This window comes from Mandrillus leucophaeus, unplaced genomic scaffold (assembly GCF_000951045.1).
Source record: "Mandrillus leucophaeus isolate KB7577 unplaced genomic scaffold, Mleu.le_1.0 Scaffold209, whole genome shotgun sequence".
Classification (NCBI taxonomy): domain Eukaryota; kingdom Metazoa; phylum Chordata; class Mammalia; order Primates; family Cercopithecidae; genus Mandrillus; species Mandrillus leucophaeus.
Window position 1 is genome coordinate 3,569,058 of NW_012102132.1, and position 26,437 is coordinate 3,595,494.

Sequence of the window (26,437 nt, forward strand, 5' to 3'; positions counted from 1 at the left end):
GACACACTTTGATACAGTAACATTGAACATGCCTATTCTGTGATCCAGCAAGTCATCTACAAGGTATACATCTTACAGAATCACTCAGATATGTACACAAGAAACATGTAATGATGCTCAGTGAACTACCATTCATAATATGAAACAATTGGAAATAAGTACATATCAGCAAAGGCATGGAGAAGTGAACTGGTTTACTCACAAAATGGAATATGATATAGCACTGCAATGAAATGAACTACATTCACATGCATCAACACGAGTATATCTCATATATAATGTTGAGTAAAAAAACCCCGCAAAATTGCAAAAGGGTATGTACTGCATGAAATCATTTACGTAAAATATAAAAACATAAAACAATACCACATTCTTTTTTTTTTTTTTTTTGAGACAGAGTTTTGCTCTTACTGCCCAGGCTGGAGTGCAGTGGCGCGATCTTGGCTCACTACAACATCCACCTCCCAGGTTCAAGCAATTCTCCTGTCTCAGCCCCCTGAGTAGCTGGGACTACAGGTGCCTGCCACCACGCCCGGCTAATTTTTTGTATTTTTAGTAGAGACGGGGTTTCATCATGTTGGCCAGGCTGGTATCGAACTCCTGACCTCAGGGTGATCCACTCGCCTCAGCCTCCCAAAGTGCTGGGATTACCAGCGTGAGCCACCACGCCTGGTAGAAAACAATACCACATTCTTATGGATCAATACATATACAATAAAGATACAAAATATGTATGGTAATATATACAAGATATATACCAACTTAAAGTTAATGGTTATATCTGGAGAAATTTGAAGCAAATATGGCAAAATGTTAATGTCTGAAATCTAGATAGCAGGTACGTGATTATATTATTTTTGGTAAATTCCTGGGTATTTGAAATACTTTACAACAATAAAATCTGTAAATTAGAATTAAAAGGAGCAAACTCTGCAATTTTCATGCACATTAAAAAATAACAGGACAGTAAGCTCTAAAAGAAAGGGGTCTTAGTCTTGTTTGTCATTGACTCCCTGGAGCTTAGTACATTTCTTGGCTATAGGAGATCAATATACATTTGTTGAATAATTAACAGGAATGAACAGATGAATAAGATAGGGAGAAAGGGAAGGAAGGAGTGCTTACAAGAAAAAAAGTTGGGTGTAATTAGCTTTTATCCTGGTCCATTTGAATATAGCTGTATAGAACACCATACAGTTGCAATCTAGGGGGTGTCATTAGGCAAACATTCTTGAAAGTTTGGCCAACATTTGTCCAGTTCTTTGGTCATACACAGAACCTGAATGTTATTGACTGAATATGTAAAAGCCTCTTAGAACAAACTCCAAGGACTCATCTGAAAGTTTCTATCATGGTGTATAAAAATTTTTTATAGTCAGAATACTTCTTAAAACTGAAGGTAGGCCATTGGCTGAGAAATCAATCTGAATGAGCATGAAGATTTTGATCAGAACTGAGTTTATTTTAATGAGATTTGTCTTGTATACAGTGCTCAGTTACTATATATAGATATATTTTTTGAGATGGAGTCTCGCTCTGTTGCCTAGGTTGGAGTACAGTGGCATGATCTTAGCTCACTGCAACCTATGCCTCCAAGGTTCAAGTGATTCTCCTGCTTCAGCCTTCTGGGTAGCTAGGATTACAGGCACCCACCACCATGCCTGGCTAAGTTTTGTATTTTTAGTAGGGATGGGGTTTCATCATGTTGGCCAGGCTGGTCTTGAACTCCTGACCTCAGGTGATCCACCCCCCTCGGCCTCCCAAAGTGCTGGGATTACAGGCATGAGTCACTGCGCCAGGCCAGTTAACTAATTTCAATAAGTGCCCATAATTAATTGAATAAAGAATAAGTCAAAGCAAAAGCATATTTTAAAAATAAGTAATATTTGAGGATAAATACTGAAATTTGCAGAAAAATTAGAGGGTCAGAAAAAGGTGACAAAATTAATTACTTTGCCCTGACAATGTTAACACATACCATCTAAATGAAATTTAGCATTTCTGTTTGTATGGTTTTAAGTTATGAAAACTTCTACTTTCCTTCATGTCCTCAAATTTAAAATTTTATTTTACATTACTGGTAAACATCTTACATATCTCATTGTATACAGTTTGGTGAAATTATATTATCAATTATTATCACTTTTAAGGAACATTAAAATGAATATAAATACACTCATAGTTCTAGAAGCTGTCTCATTATACTAGATAAGATGATTACTATAAAGCTCTGCACAATGGCATTCTTAAGAAAGTTTTAAAGTATACTCAATTAATTCTTGCTATATTATTTGCAATAAAATACATTTTGATATAAATCAATCTATTTATAACAGATTGCTTACTGAGAAAAATCTGATAACATGCCTTAGAGTAACTGGAATCCTGAGAAGGTTTCTAAATGTTTAGAAAAAATATGCTACTGACTTACCAAAGTTAAGGCTACTTATGACATACAATCTTTTATTTCTTACTGAGCCATTAGTATTTGCAAGCAGGAAACAGTTCCTACCTCTCCTAACCCAAGGTTTAGTTTTAGAAGCATACAGAAAAAGGAAATTCAGAAGTATATACATATCTTTACCTTGCAAAGACCTTCAGAACAGGTTTCTAAATAACATCTCATATATGCAAAACCAAACACCGGTAAAATGAATTGTCTGGCTGTCAGAGTGAGATCTCAGTGTTGTTATTAGTTAATATTAATATTGCTGTTAGTTTTAGAGCCAGGTTTGATGGTGGTTGAATTTCTAAGATTAGGTCAGTAGAAAAAGACAATTCTCTTCCAGTACAGTTTTATTTTCAACTTTAAAAAATGGATTATTTATTCCTGCTGACATAAAAGTACAGGTAATATAACTATTTGAACAAAGGCCTTACTGAAAGTTATCCCACAAGAGAAAAGCAATATGAAAAGAGTTCTCTCAACAAGCAGCCTGGATGCTGCAGCAACGTGTTAATGGGCTAATTATTTTTTATGTTTTCAAAATATAATACTTTATCAGATATTAAAATATATTCTTATCCTTCAGTAAGGATAACAGTGGGGAGCAGACACAAGGATAAATCTGTGGAACCGAATACACATGTCTAAGCAGATCCTAGATGATATGATGATATATGAGAAAAGTACAAAATGGGTATATGACTTTTTTTTTTTTTTGAGACAGGGTCTCACTCTGTCACTCAGGTTGGAGTGTAGTGGTGCAATCTCAGCTCACTGCAATCTCTGCCTCCTGGGTTCAAGCAATTCTCCTGCCTCAGTCTTTGGAGTAGCTGGGATTACAGGTGCGTGCCACCAAGCCTGGCTAATTTTTGTATTTTTAGTAGAGACAGGGTTTTGCCATGTTGGCCAGGCTGGTCTGGAACTCCTGACCTCAGGTAATCCGCCCGCCTTTGTCTTCCAAAGTGCTGGGATTACAGGCGTGAGCCAACGTGCCACACTGAGATCGCACCACTGCACTCCAGCCTGGGTGACAGAGTGAGACTCTGTCTCAAAAAAAAAAAAGGTGGGGTTAAGTGTATTTATGCAAAGCTCAGGTGACCCCCATACATTCTCCTCCCTCAGAGAAAATCACTGCAAATAAAGGAAACATCACAAAAAGCATCAGGAAGGAAGGGATGGATTAATAAATAATAGTGCTGTGCCTATTTAAAATAAAAGGCCAATTTACAGCCTTACCTTTTATCATACCCAAAAATTTATAAGCACACCCAAGAATTAAGTGTAAATAATGAGACCATAAAAGATCAAAAAATGACTAACTCATCTGTAGATGAGAAAGAACTTTTAAACAAAATAATAGAAATAACTATAGGGAAAAATTCATAGCTTTGACTTAAAAATTTAGATTCTTTGTCCCAAACCATAAAAACTGAAGCAAAAGTACAAAGTAGGAAAAATATTCACAACAGATATAACATTTACTGGAGAGTCTTTTATTTCAGCCACCAACAAACAAAGTTCCCTTGTAAAGACACTTGTAGGGGTATTTTTAATCGGAAGAAAAGATTTTAAACTCAGAATATAATCTGAATTAAGTAAACTCAGACAAGAGATAAACTATGGGGCATTTCCACGTTGGATGATGTAGTGTCCTCTGTCATAGCTACATGGCCCAGCTGAGTGGCTGCCATAGTGCCTCAGTTCAGTCCACGTTTCCAGATGAAGACTTGGGAGAGCTGGTTGGGGATGGTAACAGTGAGCACAGAACTGGAAAGGAGGTAGTAAGTTTGTTCGAAACTTCTATTTTTCCTTTTATTTCCCCACTTCAAGTTCACATGCAAGGGATTAGGAAGTAAAGTAACATTTGTTTATTTATGCACCCTTCACTGTTCTAGGTGCTTCCCATGCATTATCATTAGTTAATCTCCATGGCATTGTGATGTAAGCATCAACTGTATTTTACATATGTAGGGATGCAAGTTGGTAGACTTCCATTCTACTGACATTGTCTCTGCTAATGCTTTTCACTTTTGTTTAATTCTGTCCAAGCACAATGGTGATTGCTGAGATGTCTTTTATTTTAAAAAACATAAATTGCCATTAATATGTATTGGGGGCAAAAATCTCTGCTTATCACTCATCAAAATTGTGTGATGTCAAAAAAACAAAATCTTTGTTGGGTGCGGTGGCTCACGTCTGTAATCCCAGCACTTTGGGAGGCCAACGCGGGCGGATCACGAGGTCAAGAGATCGCCACCATCCTGGCCAGCATGGTGAAACCCCGTCTCTACTAACAATACAAAAATTAGCTGGGTGTGGTGGCACGCACCTGTAGTCCTAGCTACTGAGAAGGCTGAGGCAGGAGAAGTGCTTGAACCTGGCAGGTGGAGGCTGCAGTGAGCCGAGATTGCACTACTGCACTCCCATCTGACCAAAGAGTGAGACTCTGTCTCAAAACAAAAACAAAAAACAATCTTTAAGACTAGTCTTCTAATCATCACACATTTGTATACTCTGGAAGCTCTCTCTGAAACATGTATGATAATCCAGAACAAACTCACACAGGTTAAATAGAAGAAAAAAAATGGAATTAAATTAGAGCATCCTACCCTTATTAGTTTTGCTTCTGGTCCATAAAATGCATAAAGAACCATCAGAAGATGGAAAAGCCTTCTAAGTATGGTTTGGATACAGGTGTTGATGATACATGGAATCTCTTTTTGCTTTAATAAGTCACACAAGTTTTTTGGGAGCAACAGTTAACTGTTACACTTATACTCTTTTTTGGTAATTTCACATATAAATAGTTTTTAGTTATAAAACATTTCAAACATACAAAAATGGAAAAAATACAACATAACAGGCAGCTAAATACCCATCACCCCAATTGAACAGATGTTAAGGTTTTGGTTTTACTTCAAAGTTTTTTTGTACCCATATATAACATCCAAAAAGTTAGATATATTAAAGCTCACTTCACATCCTTCCCTGAGGAAACCTCTTTCCTGAAGTTGGTGTATATCACTCTGATGTATACTTTTGTGCTTTTACAACATACATATGCATAACAATATGCACTTTTTCTTTTAAAAATTTACACAAATGGTGTCTTACTATTACATTCTTTGTAACTCTTTTCACTCAAATTATGTTTATCTATGTAGATTCATGTAGGTCTTGTTCATTCATTTTCACTGATGTAGTGTTTTACTGCATGAATAAACAACAGTTCATTTCTCCTTATACACTGGGCAATTTGGTGGTTTCCACTTTTTCCACTAATTGAAACCATGCTCAAGTGAAGTCTTTTGTATACCCAGTGCCCATGTGTGAAGTTTATGGCTGACACCTAAAAGCAGAAATGCTTGGTTGTAAGGGTATGTACATTTTCAGCTTATCTCATTTTTGACAAATTGCTTTCCAAAGTGATTTTACCAATTTATATGCCCATCCCACTACGAGGCAGAAATGAGTTCCTGTTTACCCACATCCTTACCAACACTTGGTTTTATCAGATTTACTAATTTTTGCCAATTTAGTAGGTGTGAAATGGTATCTTATTGTGGTTTTAATTTGCACTTCCCTGACTACTAGTGAAATGAAGCATCATTTCATATACTTTTTGCTCATTCAGGCTTCTTCTTGGATGAATGGCCTATTCATATCTATACCCCTCTCCCTCCCTTTTCCCCTAATGAGTTGCTTATCCTTTTTTTCCTTTTTCTTTTTAAAAAATTGTTGAAGTAGTTGTTTACATATTCTGGGTTCTAAATCCTTTGTTATTTATATAGTTTGCAAATAACTTCTAACACTATGCACTTGTCTTTTACTTTGCTTATGGTTTCTTTTGTCAGACACTACAAACAAACTTAAAAAATTTTCTGATCAATAAATCTAAATAAACACTGGCCCTGATGCATTCCTCAAGGACCAAGCTAAAGAACTTGCAGATGACATTATCTTACAATTAGATAGCTTGGTATTTCAGTTATAAATAGTATAGAGGAGTCGAAATCAGATGTTCCCTGAGAACATGAAAATAGAAACGTTTTCTAAGAATTCAACTACAAAATCCATATACCTGAATAGAAATATGTAAAACAACTTTAGAGACAGAAAGTCTCTTAGACCAGGAGATGAACTGATTAAATGCATTAGCATATCTAAAGAAAGAATTGGCCATTCACTAGGGGATGAGGGAAAAGTAGAAGAAAAAAAAGTGCTAGAAAATGTTGGTATTGCCCATCCAACACAGTTCAGGGGATTGATCTTGGCCAATGTATATGGATTATTAGGATCCCATTGTTAAGGCCATGGCAAGAATTATGGTAAGGCTGAATCCAATAGGTTTTCTTATCCCAATAATATTAAGCATTATTAAATAACAAACTGAAAGGCAGCATAAAAGACTGGTTAAAAGGGTGAATGATGCAGGCTGCCTAAGTTATTTCTGCTGCCATCACTTACAATGTAACATTGGACAAGCCCTATTTCCTCTACTGAGAAAACAGGAATAATAGTAGTACCTAACTCATAGGGTTGTTATGAGGACTCAATGAGTGAATAAATGTACCTGGCAAGTAAAAACATACAATATATGGTATCCAAATACCCAAATGCCAAGGGAAAGGCAGAGAAAATACATAAAATGGAATGGCTAGAAGCTGAGGGTAAACATCAGAACTAGGAAGATATATAGTGGAAGTTGATCTGGATCAAGTGAGGTGGGGGAAGTAACTCAGAAAGAGTAATTTATTTAGCCTCAGCTTTCACTAATAATAGTGACGTCCAGGACAGGAGAGGTAACAGATCCACTGTATTTTATGCTAATCAGAACCATACTCTGAAACTTGAGCAAGTAAGGAGGAGAGTGTGAGGGCACCTGGCAGGATGCCAGTAGAAGAAATGTTGGGCCAGGCACAGTGGTTCATGCCTGTAATCCCAGCATTCTGGGAGGCTGAGGCGGGAGGATTGCTTGAGCTCAGGAGTTCCAGACGAGCCTGGGCAACATAGCGAAGCAGTCTCCACAAAATATTAAAAAATTAGCTGGGCATGGTGGCATGTGCCTATAGTCCCAGCTACTCAGGAGACTGGGGTGGGAGGATCACTTGAGCCCAGGAGTTTGAGGCTACAGTGAATTACGATCATGTTACTGCACTCAAGCCTGGGTGACAGAGATCTTCTCAAAAAAAGAAAAAAAAGAAAAAAAAGAAGAGATGTTAATACATATCTGATTCTTGGTTTTTCTCCATGTAATAAGAGATGCCAAACAGGTCACCATATTGCATTCTGAAGTGAGGACAAGGCACCTTCATCTACACCTGGCTCCATAGCATGAACTCAGGCAGGCCCAGTAATCACGCAAATGTGGTATATTTTGAAATTTTGTCCAACAGCAAATTTCTAAACCAAAAGTTCTTAATGCCTTCCATTAATACTGCTGGCATAGCTATTATAGGCCCTTTGCAGACAGTTCCTTTCTACATTTCCTGCCTCGTCCTGTGTGCCATTACGTATCGAGACTTTCTAGCACCCCGGTGCCCCTCCTCGTGGTCTGCTTTTTTCCTTTCCTGTACTCAGCAGCACCTCTCTCTTCCCCAATTCAGTTTGTCTCTGTTTTCCTACTTTCTCTTTTAATGGCCTTTCTCACAATTTGGTGCCCTCTTCTCTTGGGTCCTCTGAACTGTCAGAAGATGAAATGCTTCATATTTGTGTGGAAATTCAGTTTGTATTCAGAAGAAAAACGCTGTTTCCTCTATATGAAAAGCAACTTTCAGCTGGCTGCAAAGGGAACTGGTGAGGTTTGCATGCATGTTCATATTCAGTTCCCCTTTGTGGCTAGTGAAACTTGAAAAACACAGGAACACACAGGGTCAGCTCTTGTGGGGACTGACTACAGAGTTCCAAAAAGATGTGACAAGTAGGGAGAGGATGCAGCTAAGTAAGTGAATGCGAGTCTCATGGCCCAGTAGTTTGACATTTATGATCCCGAAAATAATGAAACCTTGAGTAATGAGTACAACCCAGCATGGTAGGAGGGAAAGCTACCCCACCATGCTAGACTAATCATCTTTCTACATCCTTTTAAGCTCTGCTATTGAAGATGTCAATGAACTTATCCAGTTCTCAGGATCAAACCAGCTATTGGGAAGCAAGAGCAACAGACTTTTCTTCTGGTTTTACTGAAAAGTTAGATTAACATTCTGGAAAGAGAAGGTAAAGGGAGAGGATTTATAGAAGATAAAAAGTACAAAGGAAACACCATGGATTAATGGCATATTTTATATATATACATATACTTTTTTTTTACAGACAGAGTCCCACTCTGTCACCTAGGCTGAAGTGCACTGTCACAATCATAGTTCACTGTAGCCTCAAACTCCTGGGCTTAAGCAATTTTCCTGCCTCAGCTCCCCATATAGTAGGGACCACAGGCAAGTGCCACTGCACCCAGCTGGATTCATGGCACACTGAATATACCTTTTAATACAAGAAACAACCAAAACAACATGATAGCTCCAAGACCAAAGTGGGACACAGTGGGTATCTCTCACAAAGTAGAATTTCCTTTTCTTTTAGGAATATTACCCAGGAAACTATGAACTTTGAGATACACATACTATAGTAATCCCTAAAGAAAGAGCCAATTCACTGCACTGCAAGGAGAAAATACAACAAGTCTAGTTAGAACATTAAAGTTGCAAGCACATCCAAAGAAATGTGTTAAAAACTGCCCCCAATTCCTGGCCACTCTTCTCATCCAGAGGTGGAGTCTACTTTCCCAGTTGAATCTGGGCAGGTATTAAGACTTGCTTTGACCAATAAAATGTGGTAGACATTGTATGACATTTGAATAAGGCCTTAGGAGACCTTGCAGCTTCCAGTTTTGCCTCTTGGAACCTGAGACCATCACATTGTAAATAAGCCCAGGATGAAAGATCACATGGAGAGAGGGGCACGGCCTGCTCAACTCTTCCAGGTGATGCTCCAGACACGTGAGTGAGGCCACATTGAACCAGCTAGCCTCAGCTGAGCTGCCAGATGACTAAACTGCATGAATGACCACCAGGTGAGACAAACAGAACTACTCAGCTGAGTCCGGAACAAATTGCAGAATTGAGAGTGAATAAATGGTTCTTGTGTTAAGCCACCAAGTCTGGGGGTAGTTTAGTATGCAGCAATAGATAAATGATGCATAAAAAATATAAATGAAGAATATGTGTAGCACTGATTTCTAAAAAGATGACAATAAATATAGTAATTTCTTTAACAAAAAAGACAATGCCTCGAGTTATTTTACTTGAAAGCTTTGTGTGTGTGTGTGCGAGAGAGGGAGAGCGAGAGAGAAACAGAGAGAGAGAGAGAGAATGTACCTTCCAAACCAATTAAGGGCAGGGAGTGGTGGAGCTGCTGAAGATTTAGTAACAAACCATGTGTTCTCAGAGATAAAAACAAGTACATGCTTCCCCTGATGAAGAGCGCTGAATAAAGAGGCAACGGTTATTATAAGCTATCTCTTCACTTCGGGAGGCCGAGATGGGCAGATCACAAGGTCAGGAGATTGAGACCATCCTGGCCAACATAGTGAAACCCCATCTCTACTAAAAATACAAAAATTAGCTGGGCGTGGTGGCGCGTGCCTGTAATCCCAGCTACTTGGGAGGCTGAGGCAGGAGAATCTCTTGAACCAGGGAGTCGGAGGTTGCAGTGAGCTGAGATCGCGCCACTGCAGTCCAGCCTGGTGACAGAGCGAGACTCCATCTCCAAAAAAAAAAAAAAAAAAAAAATCACTTAAGTGGAAGGAATATGCAGCATAAGTTGTTAAACTGACAAGAGGAAGTGACTATAGTCAGGATAGCGGTGATTTCTCCTATACTGTCTTCATTAGGTGAAAATACTTTAAATTACATTTATTAATAGATATAACATGTTTTTATTACAAGCTTTTCAGTGATATTTGACTTTTAAAACTGCCCATCAATTTCTATGATCAAAAAGAGTTAAAGAAAAACTAAAAGATACAGTAATAAAAACTTTCACATACTAAAATGTAAGACTTTCTTTCTACCACTAGGATAACTGTAGTTGTGAATATTTTACAAAAGTAACTCTTGTGATAATCACTAGTACAAAACAAAACCTATCCCTAAAGGACATATCCTATTAAAGGCTGATGAGTGGCACTGGGCTTTCATCTTAAGGACAGAAATCCATTGTCTATACGATTTTTTTTTTCTATCATATGTAAAGTGGTTTTCAACTACTAAAAGAAATGTATTGTTGTATTAGAGCTTCAAAAAATCCCCAAACTTTTCTATTGTTTTATGTTTCTAGCTGGAAAATAGTGCAATGTGGGCAGTTTATGTGTCAGCAAAAGAGGTTTAACTAGGGCTGGTAATATATTGCCCTCTGCTGGCCAAGGCACCATTAAAAAAGTGAGCCTCTTAAAGACTTTTCTGTGTTATTATACAATTTAACACAGGTTTCGTCTTTCCAGTTTTTTTTTTTTTTTTTCTCTCCAGATATTTCTGGAACTCTAGAGAACTTATACTTCCCAGATTCAATACTTTATTTGTAGGTTTATTAAAACCATACATTTTTAGGCTGGCTTTTGATAAGAGGAAAGGGAAGAAGAGGCAACATGAAAATATTAGAAAGTATGCCACATACAGTGCTGTTTGAGAAATAATATAAAACAACAAGACTTGTTTAGAGTGATGTCTTAAAAGGACTACTTCAAATCGAATATGTCCATTCACCAAAAGATGTCTTAAAAGCACAACTTCAAATCTAATATATCCATTCACCAAAAGATTACCAAGATGCTACCACCAAGGAAACAGCTGATTTGGGCAAGAAAAGAATCATCGAAGAATGTTAAAATCCAGTGGGTGAAAGGGAAACACAGTATATTCATAGAGTCTCAAAATATGACCTTCAGATTACTTATCAATTACAATGAAAACAGGGTACCTTTACAGTTGGCAGGAGTTAACAAATCTCGAGATTGAAAATTGGAAACAAGTATATAAATGAGATATATTTTTGGTCATTGGGGATAGCTGGTCTCCTTATTTAAAGCAATAAACTAGATTCTATTGAGTATTATCATATATTATGAGAGTCCATACAAAACAGTAGCTAAAGAATGCGGGCTCTAAAGTCAGACTATCTGGGTTCAAATCTAGACCTTATAATATAGCAGTTCTTTTTTTTTTTTTTTTTTGAGACGGAGTCTTGCTCTGTCGCCCAGGCTGGAGTGCAGTGGCCGGATCTCAGCTCACTGCAAGCTCCGCCTCCCGGGTTCACGCCATTCTCCTGCCTCAGCCTCCCGAGTAGCTGGGACTACAGGCGCCCGCCACCTCGCCTGGCTAGTTTTTTGTATTTTTTAGTAGAGACGGGGTTTCACCGGGTTAGCCAGAATGGTCTCGATCTCCTGACCTTGTGATCCGACCGTCTCGGCCTCCCAAAGTGCTGGGATTACAGGCTTGAGCCACCGCGCCTGGCCTTAATATAGCAGTTCTATCACTGTAGGCAAGTTATCCTCTGTGGATCTACATCCATCATTTAGAAAGTGATAGTAATAATAGAATCTATCTCAGAGATATTTCTAAAATTATATGAATATATATACAGTGGCTATTATTTATTATTATTAATTTTCTAAATGTGGTTCTCAGAGAAATCTGTGACTTCAACGCTTGGGGCTCTTAAGAGAAAATGAATATAGACACTAACGGGTATAGGAGGGAAGACGTGAGATATTCAATTCTTCTTTCTCTTCCCTTGACATCTATCTCTCTTTTTTTCCCCTTGATTAAGGACAGGAAGTTACATGGAGCAGGGGACTTCACCTTAAGACAATTGTATCTAGAAATTCAAAGAAGTGATTGGTAATAAAATGGCCAGGACACTTGGTCCCAGAAAGAGACAGAGAGTGGAGTGGAGAATTCTGGGCACTGATATAGGATGCCTTTTAAATTCCCTAAATCTCACTGCAATCCAAGTCACTGTTTCCCAGGGTATAGATTTTGTGTGCCTCTCTCTCTCTCTCTGTGTGTGTGTGTGTGTGTGTGTGTGTGTGTTGTAACTGGGGCGATACAATGGAACAGCATTATTTTTGGAATTCTATCCTCAACTGTTTCATTCTTAGAAATCTTTATCTACTTTTGGCTTTTTAAAGAATCTACAGAAAAGAATGGTTAGTTCTGAAGCATAATATGAACCAAATTTGACTGATATGAAGATGTTAAAATTCAAAATTTGTCCCTCAAAGATATTTTTGCCTCATCTAATTCAATGCTAAAGTTTCTCCCCTATTCTAAATCTGCTAATTTCCTGTCTGCTTTTCAACTACCACCCCTGAAATGATTCCAATTCTTATGACTGCCACTGAAGTCGCTATGCTGTGCATTCCTAAAAGACAATGTTTAGCCACCACACTCAAGCTTATATGAAAAGCCAACAAGCCAAAGCTGAAGGATAGTGAAACTTTGATGATCAGGTCTGTGATACTGTAAAATATATATCTGGTCTTCAACCCTCTTTCCAGGCATACAATCGCTAAAATCCTTAGAAACTCCAGAATGATGTCTTTTTGTATCCTAATGGCTGACTGACGGCTGGAACCCTTAGGTAGTTTCAGGATGGGCCTGGTAGCCTTGAAAGACTAGGCAGGATTGGTGGGTTGGGACATTAAGCCCCATCCCCAACCTCCAAGGAGGGGAGAAGGGCTGAAGGTTAAATTAATCACCAATGGCCAATCGTTTAACCAATTGTGCCTACACAATGAAGCCTCCATAAAAACTCAAAAGGACAGTGTTCAGAGAGTTTCTGGATAGCTGAACTTGTGGAGTTTCCCAGATGGTGGTGCCTCTGTCCAGAAAGGACAGGAAAGCTCCGTGCCCCAGCATTACGCATCTTTTCATCTGTATCCTTTATAATAAACGAGTACATGTAACTGTTTCCCTGAGTTCTGTGAGGCGCTCTAGCAAATTAATTGGGCCCAAAGAGGGAGCCGTGGGATCCCTGATTTATAGCCAGTCAGTCAGAAGCACAGGTGACACAACCTGGGGCTAGCCATTGGCATCTGAAGGTGGGGGCCAGTCTTGGGGACTAAGCCCTCAACCTGTGGGATCTGATGCTATCTCTAGGTATATAGTGTCAGAACATAACTGAATTAGAGGACGCCTAACTGGTGTCCACTGCAGAACTGCTTGCTTGCTTGTTGGTTGGGGAGAAATCCCCACACATCTGGTCACAGAAATCATCTGTGTTAATTGTTGTTTAGAGAGTAGAAAAGCACTTTGTGAGTTTTGTTTTCTTTCCAAACTGTGAATTGGTTTCAATGAGGTAGGGTTTGCTAGAATGGCCTTGGCTCACAGAAACACGTGGTTTGGGAAGAGAAAGAATGAAAGTGACAGCAGCAGAAGGCAGACAAAATGCCTAGACAGATAGGGGCGAGTCCTCAGTGAAACCAATTTTCAAGCTGAAGACAGTTTAAAGCCTAGCTACATGTCCCGGGTAAATCCATGGACCAGATTGAGAACCTGTCTTCCTGTTCGGTGCACTTTCCTCTGATTGATCACCCCTCACCTATTTTACATATACCTACCCTTCCCTAATTGGTTTTCAACACTGCTGTGCCCACCTTTGAGTGGTGTCTTCACTTTAACCTTTTCTGCATACTCACAAACCAATCAGCACACACGCCCCATTCTGAATCCATAAAATACCCTGGACCCAGCCACACTGAGAGAGACAAACCACACGACTGCAGGGGTGGGGGCCCATCCCTGTGTCCCCTCTCTGCTGAAAGCTGTTCTGCTGCTCAATAAAATTCTTCCCTACCCATCCTCACCCTTCAAATTGTCAGCGTATCTTCATTCTTCTTGGATGAGGACAGGGGCTTGGGAACTGCTGAACGCAGGTACAAGCCATAGCACTGGTGGGCTGAGTGGGCCTGACGCCTCAGCAGGCCCATGGCCAAGCAAAGGCCAGGTAGGGGGGCGTTGCTGGCCGTGGAGGTCCCTGATTGGCAAAGTGGCCAAGAAAAATCCTGCGTCAAAAAGGTGGGAGATGAGGAATCTTTGATTCCTGGGTGGCCACGTGGTTTCTCACTGTTTTGAGCTGCAGCTGTGCTGCAATCAGCTACTAAAGGTAAAAGTTAACTGGTAGAATTCAGAGATGGATGCAACTCCCGGGCAGTTGGTTCACTGGTTGCATAAGGGTATGCAGACTAATATGAAAAAGTGAAATACTTAATTCTTTGGTGTTTATCTCTAACAGCTAAATGAAATTAAAGGAGAGTGCTAGGTTAGACTTTGTCTGTCTAAGCCCAGGCTCCTAGCTTCAAAGCTGACCCCCAAGGAAAAAATTATGTAAGGACAATGAAGTACCTCTACGACTGAAACTGCCTTTGGAAAATTATAACTAAGGAAATTATGACAGTGAAAAATATCAGACCTAACCAACTCCATCTTGCTTCTAACCTCTAAACTGTCCTTGTCCATTACTGGGCATAGGCCAAACTAGCCTTGGGAAGGAACTTACAGTTTAAATAACAGCCCTTCCCAAAAGCTAAACTGTTCTTGTAAAACGAATGAAAGGCCACCAGCCACCAAGTACTAATGAGAGGAGCTGGAAATCTAAATGTTACCAGCCATTATTCTGGAGGTCATAAGATTTGCAACTTACATCACTATCGTGAACCTAACATGGGCCTTTTGAGATATCTTTTCAGGTATTTGCGTTTCCAACAACTGGATGGCCCAATCTGGACTTGCCAACCAGTTCTGTGCCTCCCACCCAGGAACTGAATCAGCATGAGAGGACAGCTTTGACTCCCTATGATTTCATCCCCGAGTCAACCAATCAGCACTCCCGATTCACTGGCCCACTACCCACCAAATTATCCTTAAAAACTCTGATCCCCGAGTCTTCTGGGAGACTGATGCGAGTAATAATAAAACTCCGGTCTCCCGCACAGCTGGTTCTGGGTGAATTACTTTTTTTCTATTGCAATTTCCCTGTATTGATAAATCAGCTCTGTCTAGACAGCGGGCAAGATGAACCCACTGGGCAGTTACACAACCTGTGGTTATCAAGAAGGGTAGTCAATGTAGGGAAAGGGTAAAACTGATAAACTATTGAAACTGGAGGGTATACTATGAAGGAACTGTCAGAGCAGTTTCTTTGGTTTTAAATGTGCGAGAATGGAAGAGCATGTTTGGTTGAGGGAGGACCTGGAGTTCATTATTGAACAATCATAGATGGAAAGGTAGATTTCCAGACACACAGGAGGTTATTTTCAAGGGAATGGCCAGCATGGTGGACTGGATGTGTTTACCCTGAGAAGGGGACTGTCCAATTTCACCTATATATGCCAAGTGGAATACCCTGAAGCAGCAGCTCATTTGCTTCCTATGTAGACCATGTGGAACTGGCTTTATGATGACTGAATATGCCTATTACCCAAGTCATGGCAAATGCTGTGGGTAAGGGAGCCTCTTTTGTATGGGCACCAATGAAAACATGAGCATAATTAACAAGAGACTGGGGAAAGGCAGAGGGGAGAGTCACAGGACTCATTTCAGGAAGGTGGAAAGTTTAAATGGTTATTGAGAAATAAGGTGAATGAAGAAAATATTGATGGGGTGAAACTGAGGAAAAAGAAAGAGGAGAGTCATGGGACTCATCTAAGCAGGGTAGAGTCTTTAGAGGGCTATTAAAAAATGGGATGAATAAAGTGGAAATTGATGGGGTTAAAACAAAGGCCTTCACTATAGAAGGCTAGTAGGGAGATTCTGCTGTTTTCCTAACGGTAAGGGGTTCCAAACAGGTTTGCTGTATTTACCCCAATTAGGAGAAATTGAAAAAATCAGAGGCAGAGATTACAATGAGAAAGCTGGCCAACAATTACTTGGGGCAATGTCGAGGCAGGTTAATCAAGACAAAGATTGACAAAAGGGCCAAGGTCCCTTGGCTCAACCGTCTGCTGGGGATTCAAAGCTTTTTTCTAAGGAGAAAACGGTAAATTGGTCTGGGAGTGAAGAAGAGAAATTCTGCGACTGGGACAGAAAGTAAGGGTTGGTAGGAATACGAGATTTAGAATGTTTATAAACAGGCTTTATGTAAAGAAGTTATGTCTCCTTTAACTGAATGTTTGATGGAACTGGATATTATATGTGGGTGGGGAACTGTTGCGGGCAAGCCTCCCAAAGTCTGGCCATAAACTGGCCCCAAAACTGGCCATAAACAAAATCTCTGCAGCACTGTGATTTGTCCATAGTGGACCTAACGCCCAAGCTGGAAGGTTGTTGGTTTACGGGAATGACGGCAAGGAACACCTGGCCCGCCCAGGGCGGAAAACCGCTTAATGGCATTCTTAAGCCACAAACAAAAGTCTGAGTGATCTGTGTCTTAAGGGCGTGTTCCTGCTGCAATTAATTCGGCCCATCCCTTCGTTTCCCTTAAGGGATACTTTTAGTTAATTTAATATCTGTAGAAACAATGCTAATGACTGGTTTGCTGTTAATAAATATGTGGGTAAATTTCTGTTCGGGGCTCTCAGCTCTGAAGGCTGTGAGACCCCTGATTTCCCACTTCACACCTCTATATTTCTGTGTGTGTGTGTCTTTAGTTCCTCCAGCGCTGCTGGGTTAGGGTCTCCCCAACTGAGCTGGTCTTGGCAAGTGGCGTCCATTCGTGGGGGCTTGGATCCAGGTTGAAGGGTCGCCGGAGCGATGGTTGGAATGGAAAACTAGCTGGAGGACACCCGAGTACTCTTAAAGCCATCCCAGTGGTGAGTAAGAAGGGGAGCTTGGAAGCGTCAGGGTAACAATGGGACAGGGGGTCTGGTTCGTTTCACCTTGGAACTTTTTCACACTGATGACGAGGAGGAACAAGCGTATAGCAAAGTAATAGAAGAGGTTACAGAGCATGTTTATTTGCCAGCTGAAGCTAAAGCGGCAAAGGAAGGAGAGGTTCATCCCTACCCTTATGCACCCCCTCCTTATTATTTTGAAGAAAATGACCCCCCAGATCTTTCTTTTCCGGAGGATACTGGGCGGAAAGTAGTTGTCCCAGTGACTGTTTGAGCAGCGCCTTGAGCGAACACTCTTAGTTCTATTCAGGCAGGAATTCAGCAAGCTAGAAGAGAGGGTGATTGGCAGTTACCTGTTAGAATACACTCCCCAGATCAAGAGGGAAATATCATAGCTACACTTGAGCCTTTTCCTTTTAAATTACTCAGAGTTTAAACAAGTTATTCATACTAAAGAAGAATGTAGAAAAAATCAGCGAGTCAGGCCGCCAGATAGGGGAAAAAAGAAAACTGCTGATCCTGAAATATGTCCAAAATGTAAAAAAAGGAAAACACAGGGCTAGTCAGTGTCACCCTAAGTTTGATATAGATGGGAACCTGATTTCGGGAAACGCCATGAGGGGCCCGTCCCGGGCCCCGTTCTAAACTGGGGCATTTCCAGCTCAGGCCATTCCCTCACCCCTGTACAATGTCTGTCCCCGGCCACAGCCGGTAGTGCTGCAGTAGATTTATGCTGCACAAAAGCTGTGAGCCTTCTGCCTGCGGAACCCCCGCAAAAGGTCCCAACAGGAGTCTGTGGACCCTTGCCGGCAGGGACAATAGGATTACTTTTAGGAAGGTCTAGTGTAAGTTTAAAAGGCGTACAAATACATACAGGAGTCATTGATTCAGATTACCATGGAGAAATTCAAATTGTTATATCTACTTCTGTTCCCTGGAAAGCAGAGCCAGGAGATCGCATAGCACAGCTCCTGATTGTGCCGTATGTGGGGATGGGAAAAAGTGAAATTAAACGAACAGGAGGATTTGGAAGCACAAACAAACAAGGCAAAGCAGCTTATTGGGTAAATCAAATTACTGATAAACGTCCTACCTGTGAAATAACTATTCAAGGAAAGAAATTTGAAGGTTTGGTAGATACAGGAGTGGATATTTCAATCATTTCTCTACAGCACTGGCCGTCCACGTGGCCAATTCAACCCGCTCAATTTAACGTAGTTGGAGTTGGTAAAGCCGCTGAAATATATCAAAGTAGTTATATTTTGCATTGTGAGTGGCCCGATGGACAACCTGGGACTATTCAACCAATTATAACTTCTGTACCTATAAATTTATGGGGAAGAGATTTAGTACAACAATGGGGAGCACAAGTTCTAATTCCAGAACAATGATATAGCCCTCAAAATCAACATACAATTCCTGCAATGGGGTATGTCCCTGGTATGGGACTAAAAAAAAATTTGCAAGGTTTGAAAGAACTGCTTCTAGCAGAAAAACAGTTTCCACCAAAGATTAGGAAAAAATTTTTGATGGCGGCCATTGTTAAGCCTCCAGAACCTATACCTTTAAAATGGTTAACAGATAAGCCAATTTGGATAGAACAATGGCCGCTAAGTAAAGAGAAACTGGAGGCTTTAGAGAAATTAGTTGCTGAACAATTAGAAAATGGGCACATAGCTCCAACATTTTCTCCTTGGAATTCTCCAGTTTTCGTAATTAAGAAAAAATCAGGTAAATGGAGAATGTTAACTGACTTAAGAGCCATCAACTCAGTTATACAACCTATGGGAGCATTACAGCCAGGATTGCCTTCTTCTGCTATAGTTGCAAAAAATTGACCTTTAATAGTCATAGATTTAAAAGACTGTTTCTTTACTATCCCTTTAGCTGAGCAAGACTGTGAATGGTTTGCATTTACAATTCCTGCAGTAAAAAACCTGCATCCTGCTAAGCGTTTTCATTGTTTTACAGATGGGTCTAGCGATGGTAAAGCTTCTTATTCTGGCTCAAAAAGTAAAGTTTTTCAGACACCCTATACTTCAGCTCAAAAAGCGGAGCTTGTAGCTGTAATTGAGGTATTGACTGCTTTTGATATGCCTATTAATGTGATTTCTGATTCTTCATACATTGTTCATTCCACACAGTTAATTGAAAATGCTCAGTTACGATTTCATACAGAAGAACAACTGATGACAAAAACAAAAAAGGAGAAATAGGGATTACAGGACAGCCCACAGGCAACTGAATCTAGCATTATTTGGTGAAGAGATCCAATAACAAAAAGTTGGGAAATAGGTAAAATAATAACTTGGGTAGAGGTTATGCTTGTATTTCTCCAGGCCAAAATCAACAGCCGATCTGGATACCATCAAGACACCTGAAACCTTATCATGAGCCAGATGCCGAGAAGAGACTCCGGAGGATCCCGAGGATGCCCCAGTTGCAGCCGTGTTGAGGCTGACGCTGAGAAGGACCCCAACTGTCATGGGCAACACCCGTCGAACACAGCCACCCACCTGGGGACAGGTCAAGAAACTGTCACAGATGGCAGAAGAAAGGAAAGCGGGACAACCAGTCACAATGAATAATGGTAGCTATGATAGCAGTTATCACCACTGCCGTGAGTATTCCTTCGATAAGGGCTGGTAATAATGCCTGGCTGCAATCACTGTATGACACAGTTACACATGCTTTCTGATTTCAGTATTTACCATAATAAATCTACTCTTATAATTGAGGCATACCGCCCTCAAAAACCACAGAATTGGACCCAGTTAGAAAAACTGAACATACTTGTGTAGGAAGATTGCTTTGCAGAACATGCAGAGGTGCTGCACAATGATTCCTATGGAATCATTATTAATTGGTCCCCTAAGGGGATGTTTAGCTTGAATTGCACCTCTCAGTCTGCGAGCCACAGCCACACTATGTTCAGATGATCTGAACAAAACGGTCAGATGGTAGAAATGATAAGAAGTACGGCAAAAGTTCCTATTATCTGGAACCATGGAGGTACAGTGGCACCTCAACCTCAAATGATATGGCCCGCTCTAGGAGCTAAACATAAGGATTTGTGGAAACTATTACATGCTCTTAATAAGATCAAAATTTGGGAAAGAATAAAAGAAGCATCCAGAAGGACACTCTTCAAATTTGTTTTTAGATATAGCAAAATTAAAAGAACAAATATTTAAAGCATCCCAGGCACACCTGACCTTAATGCCAGGAACTGGAGTGCTTAAAGGAGCTGCAGAAAAATTAGCAGCTAGTAACCCATTAAAATGGATAAAAACACTTGGAAACTCTGTGATTTCAATGATGATTGTGTTTTTAATCTACGTTGTTTGTCTTTGTATAGTCTGCAGAAGCGGATCCCGACTGCTGTGAGAAGTAGCTCACTGTGACAGAGCTGCCCTTGCTTTTATCTCTTTGCAAATCAAAGAAGGGAGACTTGTTGGGAGCAAGCCCCCCAAAGTCTGGCCATAAACTGGCCCCAAAACTAGCCATAAACAAAATTTCTGCAGCACTGTGATATGTCCATAATAGCTCTAACACCCAAGCTGGAAGGTTGTCGGTTTATGGGAATGAGGGCAAGGAACACCTGGCCCACCCAGGGTGGAAAACCGCTTAAAGGCATTCTTAAGCCACAAACAAAAGCCTGAGTGATCTGTGTCTGAAGGGCGTGTTCCTGCTGCAATTAATTCGGCCCATCCCTTCGTTTCCCTTAAGGGATACTTTTAGTTAATTTAATATCTATAGAAACAATGCTAATGACTGGTTTGCTGTTAATAAATATGTGGGTAAATCTCTGTTGGGGCTGTCAGCTCTGAAGACTGTGAGATCCCTAATTTCCTACTTCACACCTCTATATTTCTGTGTGTGTGTCTTCCTCTAGCGCTGCTGGGTTAGGGTCTCCCCGATCGAGCCGGTCTCGGCAGGGAACGCTTCCCCTACCTATTATTGTAAACTCAAAACCTGTTGGTAAAGTCGTAATAGAGGCTACAGTTAGGAAAGTAAGGACTGAGAAAATTAAGGTAAGTTGGTACATTTGAACACATTTTACATGAAGTGGTTGGGTCTCTTTTACTTGACTGTATTATGGGGATATTGTGTCTGACTGGGGAATGTTTCCCTTACCTCGTATTGTAAAATACCCTTGTAGCAACATTAATTGAACATGCTAAATGGGAACCAGTAAGATTACCCAAGCCTACAATGTGTAGAATAGAAGCTGGAATATCAGTAGGGACAAGTTCTCCATTTGCTAGCCCTTTGTGAGCGTTTACTGGGTCTTACTCAAAAGTCTATGAGCATCTCCCAGTGACAACTACTGGGACTTTACACTAGAGACTTTCCACTTGGGGCCATTTACTACCTTGCTATGGGACATTAATTGAAGCTAACCCCTATGACTGAAGGACATAAAATGATCTTGACACCTGAAATACCCATGCTTTCTCACATGATGTCAGAGAAACATTCAAATGGGGATGGCAGTGCCCAGAATAGTTCCATAATAAAATGGAAATGGTTTATACAGGAGCATCCTCCCTGGGAAGTGCAAGGAGGAAATACTCTCAAGCAGGGAGCCTCTTTTTCCCTAGGACTGACTCTGGAACTGTGTGAGGAACTGCGGGATTCTACCGACCCTTGGACAGGGCCCCGTGAACAACTCTCAACTGACCAGCAAAGAGCTGCCTGGTGCGTGGATGACAGTTCCAAGGTGAACAATCCTGTTTGGAAGGATGCCACTCTTGATCAAAGAAGGTAAGATCAAATTAGCTTGGCGGCTGAATTGCATTCTGAAGAAATGAACACAGGCAAAAGCTCCCATGTTTGGTTTTTTACTGACTCATGGACAGTCACCAGTGGCCTGGTCACAAGGTCAAGCAGAAGGGCAGTGGAAACCTGGTCTATTTATTAAAGGGATGCTCAAATGGAGAATGGCTATATGGAAATTTGAGGAGTGCATTAAAGTAGAATATGTCAATGGCCATCAGAAGAGCTCCTTTCTTGGCTGGGCGTGGTGGTTCACGCCTGTAATCCCAGCACTTTGGGAGGCCAGTGGGTGGATCACCTGAGGTCAGGAGTTCGAGATCAGCCTGGCCAACATGGTGAAACCCCGTCTCTACTAAAAATACAAAAAAATTAGCTGGATGTGGTGGCACACACCTGTAATCCCAGCTACTTGGGAGGCTGAGGCAAGAGAATCACTTGAACCCAGGAGGCGGAGGTTGCAGCGAGCCAAGAACGTGCCATTGCACTCCAGCTTGGGAGACAAAGAGCAAAACTCTGACTTGAAAAAAAAAAAAAAAAGGATCCTGGTTCGGAAAGTGATTGATATCAACAAGCAGACAACCCTGCGTGCTCCCTTGAAGTGGCCACCTGGGTCCATGAAATGAGTGGATAAACGGATACTGCAACAGTGCAGAGATGGGCTGCATTTAGACATGTCTCTTTTGCACCATCTCAGGTACGAAATGCCAATAAGAACTATTCTGTCTGCCAGCAAAAGAGACAGACACTGCCCATGGCTGTGGGGCAGATTTCCCTGGTGGGAAAGCCCTGAACAAGTTGGCAAGTGAGGCTGATGCTGGTAGCCCTGGGAGGCCACAAATGAGTTTGTACAAGAGTAGACACTGATTCTGGACTGGGCTTTGCTTGCCCGGTGGAAGATGTGAATTATGAGAATGCCATAAAAAAGCTAGAACAGAAGATACTGCACAGATTTGGAGAGCTGAACACCATTTCTTCAGGCCAAAGAACACATGGCACAGCCTATAATGTTCCAGCAGTGGGCAGAGATATTCTTCTCAGTAATAGTTTGCTCAGAGTGCCATAAAAGCTAGAGCAGAAGATATTGCACAGATTTGGATGGCTGTCACTTCTTCAGGCCCAGGAACACATTATATAGCCTATAATGTTCAGCAATGGGCAGAGAGACATCTTCCTCAGAGTAACAGTTTGATAGAGAGTGGAACAGGCAATGAAAACACTGGTTGTCTAAAACAGAGGGAGATGAAAGCACGAAGAGCTGCCTTATTTGCCATTGCAAGTGTGTGCTCACATTCAACATGAGTGGGGCTAAGGGAAGTTCCCCACTCAGCAGATTCCTCTGCTTTTCTGAGGTATCCGGGAATGGGGGGTGTGGAAGGATGCTGGTATGACTATGCATTTCTTGCCAAGGGAGCAGTACATTGGTATAATAAGCATACTTTATTTTTCTTTCCCATATCACCTCAACTTTTTTTTATGTTTCCTCTACCTGATGCATTGGTCCTAGGACCAGGGCTGCGACTATAAGTGCTGAAAGGAAGGTGATTCCTGAGTAAGAAACTGTAACTATGTTTTTAAACTTTGAGTCAGAATTCCTAAGGGTCTGACAGTGGGGTGGACTCCTAAGGAGTGGCTTGTACCCTATCCCATCTGACAAAATTGGGGCTAACAATTAATGCAGCTATACTCCCTGGTGGTAAAAACAGCCCACTCGTTCTGCTGCACCTATGGAACCTTACCCTTTCTGAAAGTCAGATACAGTCAGGTTCTCTTTAAAAGTTTGGCATGTTAACTCCCTTGTTCTTTGTCCTCAAACTCAACTTCCTTGTTCTTCATGTCTCCTTGCCCCTGACTGCAGTAAACAACCTTCCTGCCAGTCCTAATCTATAGTCCACAGCTGTTTCTTGCTTGTTGCCCTTAGTCACTCACTCTGCAAATTACCCCTCCTGCCATAACAGCTCTTATCCCCAAAACTGCCCTTCCTGCCAGTGTAACCCCCTCCCTGCATACTTCAAATTAGCCAACCAGGACTAATTTCGATTGTGCAGTCCAGCTCCAGCCAATGGAGACAGGACACAGTAGTAGAAACCCATTGTATTAGGAATAAAAACCCCTGCTTTCCTTTGTTCTGTGTGCTCTCACCATTGCTCCATCTGTGAGATGCACCCTTCTATAGAAGTTAATTTGCCTTGCTGAGAAAACTTTTTGCAGGAGTGCTGATTCTTCTTTGTGGCACCAAAAATTTATTTCTAACATAAACGGGAGTGGACTGAGGGGGCAGCACTTGCTATACTAGTATTGTTGCCTGATCTAGACAAGCACAGTGGCTGATTCTACTATTCCATCCAAAGGTGGAAAAGTTTGGGAGTTTATAGAGATAAGGAAAAATAGTAGTGAGAGTAAAGAATAAATGGGTTATGAACTGAAAGAAATCCAGTATTATATTAATACCTCAAAAGAGGCTTAGAGCAAGAAATGATATCTTGTCTCCTAGCTCAATTATATCAGCTGCTGTAAAGGGTGAAGCTATATGTTCACCGAGAGCACTCTGACAAGACTGAATGGAAGCCTGCAAACCTGAGTGGCCTTGCCTTGGGAGACATTCATATACTATGATGAGCTGGACTGATTATTACCGATTGAATGAGATTCTAGTAATTTGACTGTATCTTTTGAGTTGTACATCCTTTTGATGTGAGGGATCCAAGACAGAGGGTGGACTGGATACTATGAAATATATATTTGGTCTTTGGTCTGTTGTCTGGCATACAACTCCTGAAATCCTCAAAAACTCCAAAATGATGTCTTTTTATATGCTAATGAGGTGACTGCTGTCTGGCAGTCTCTAGGTAGCTTCAGGATGGGGCTGGTCACAGGAAAGACCAAGGCAGGATGACAAGGTTGGAACATTTAGCCCTACTCTAAACCCTCTAGAGAGGGGAGAGGGGCTGAAGGTTAAGGTAATCAACAGTAGCCAGTGCTTCAATCAATCATGGCTGTGTAAGGAGGCCCCCATAAAACCCCAAAATGACAGGATTCAAGGAGCTTCTGGATAGCTGCACATGTGGAGGTTCCTGGAGGGTGACACGCCCAGGGAGGGCATGGAAGTTCCGCATCCCTCTCTTCCCCCACACCTCACTATATGCATCTCTTCAACTGTATCCTTTGTAATATACTTTATAATAAATCGGTAAACATATTTCCCTGAATTATGTGAGCTGCTCTAGCAAATTAATTGGGCCCAAAGAGGGGGCTGTGGGATCTTTGATTTATATAGCCTGTGGGTCAGAAGCACAGGTGAAGCAACCTGAGGTTTGCCATTGGCATCTGAAGGTGGAAAGAAGTCTTGGGGACTCAGCCTTCAACCTGTGGGATCTGACGCTATCTCCAGGTAGATAGTGTCAGAATAGAACTGAATTAGAGGACACCCAGCTGGTGTCCACTGAATTGCTTCCTTGCTTGTTCATTGGGAGAAATCCCCACACATTTGGTCACAGAGGTAATCTGTTTAGACTCTTGTTGAATGAGAGAATAGAAAAAGCACTTTGAGTTTGTGATTTTGTTTTTCTTTTTTCTACCCTCAATTGGCATTGTTACCAATCATGGGTTCTTGGGTTCTCAATGCAACAGAAATTGATATGAGGCCAAAAGCGTTTTCATAGACAAAGCTTCACTGGAGCTTATGCCCAAACAAAAGGGAGGCAGCACAAGAGAGAGAGAATTCCCGGCTTCCTCCTGAAAAGAGTCATAGGGCTTTTTTATTAGGCAAAGTGCAGGAACTAGTAACAGGGGAAGGGTATGCAGGCTGGGCTGAGCAAAGCAGGTCAGCAGATCTGGTTGCTATGGTTATCTTGAGCAATGGGCCACCTGGTGGTCTGGCCTGTGGAAACAAGGCTATAAATCAATTGTTCAGCATTCCTTCCTGAGGCAATCTTAATTATCTCATAAGGCCAATTCCTGGAATTCTTTAAGAACTATTAGCATTTGAGGTAGTGGTGTGGGTTTTGTGATCAGTGCTCTAGTGGAGGTGAGCTGAAGCCAAGCCTGTCTCTACTCTGTCTCAGTGTCAATGAAGTGGGGTTTGTTGGAATGGCCCTGGTTCAGGTTCACAGAAACATGTGGTTTGGTAAGACAAAGAATGAAAGGGCTGGGAGATGAGGAACGTTAAATTCCTGGGTGGTCACCCACAGTTTGGAGCAGCAGCTGTGCTGCAATCGGTTACTGAAGGTGAAGTTACTAGTGGAATTTAGAGATGGATCCAACTCCTGGGGAGTTGGTTCACTGGATGCATAAGGAAATGCAAACTAATAAGAAAATGCCCTTTGACTTTGTGTATGTGTGTTTTTCAACTCACAAAGTCCATTTTTGTGTTGTCATTAGTCTTTTCTTTT

General features: G+C 41.1%; 1 protein-coding gene across 4 annotated transcripts in view; it reads right to left on the reverse strand.

Annotated features, from left to right (window-relative positions):
• Window positions 1-26,437, reverse strand: part of CASK (calcium/calmodulin-dependent serine protein kinase (MAGUK family)) — a 405,996-nt gene that overhangs the window by 175,116 nt on the left and 204,443 nt on the right. The window lies entirely within an intron of this gene.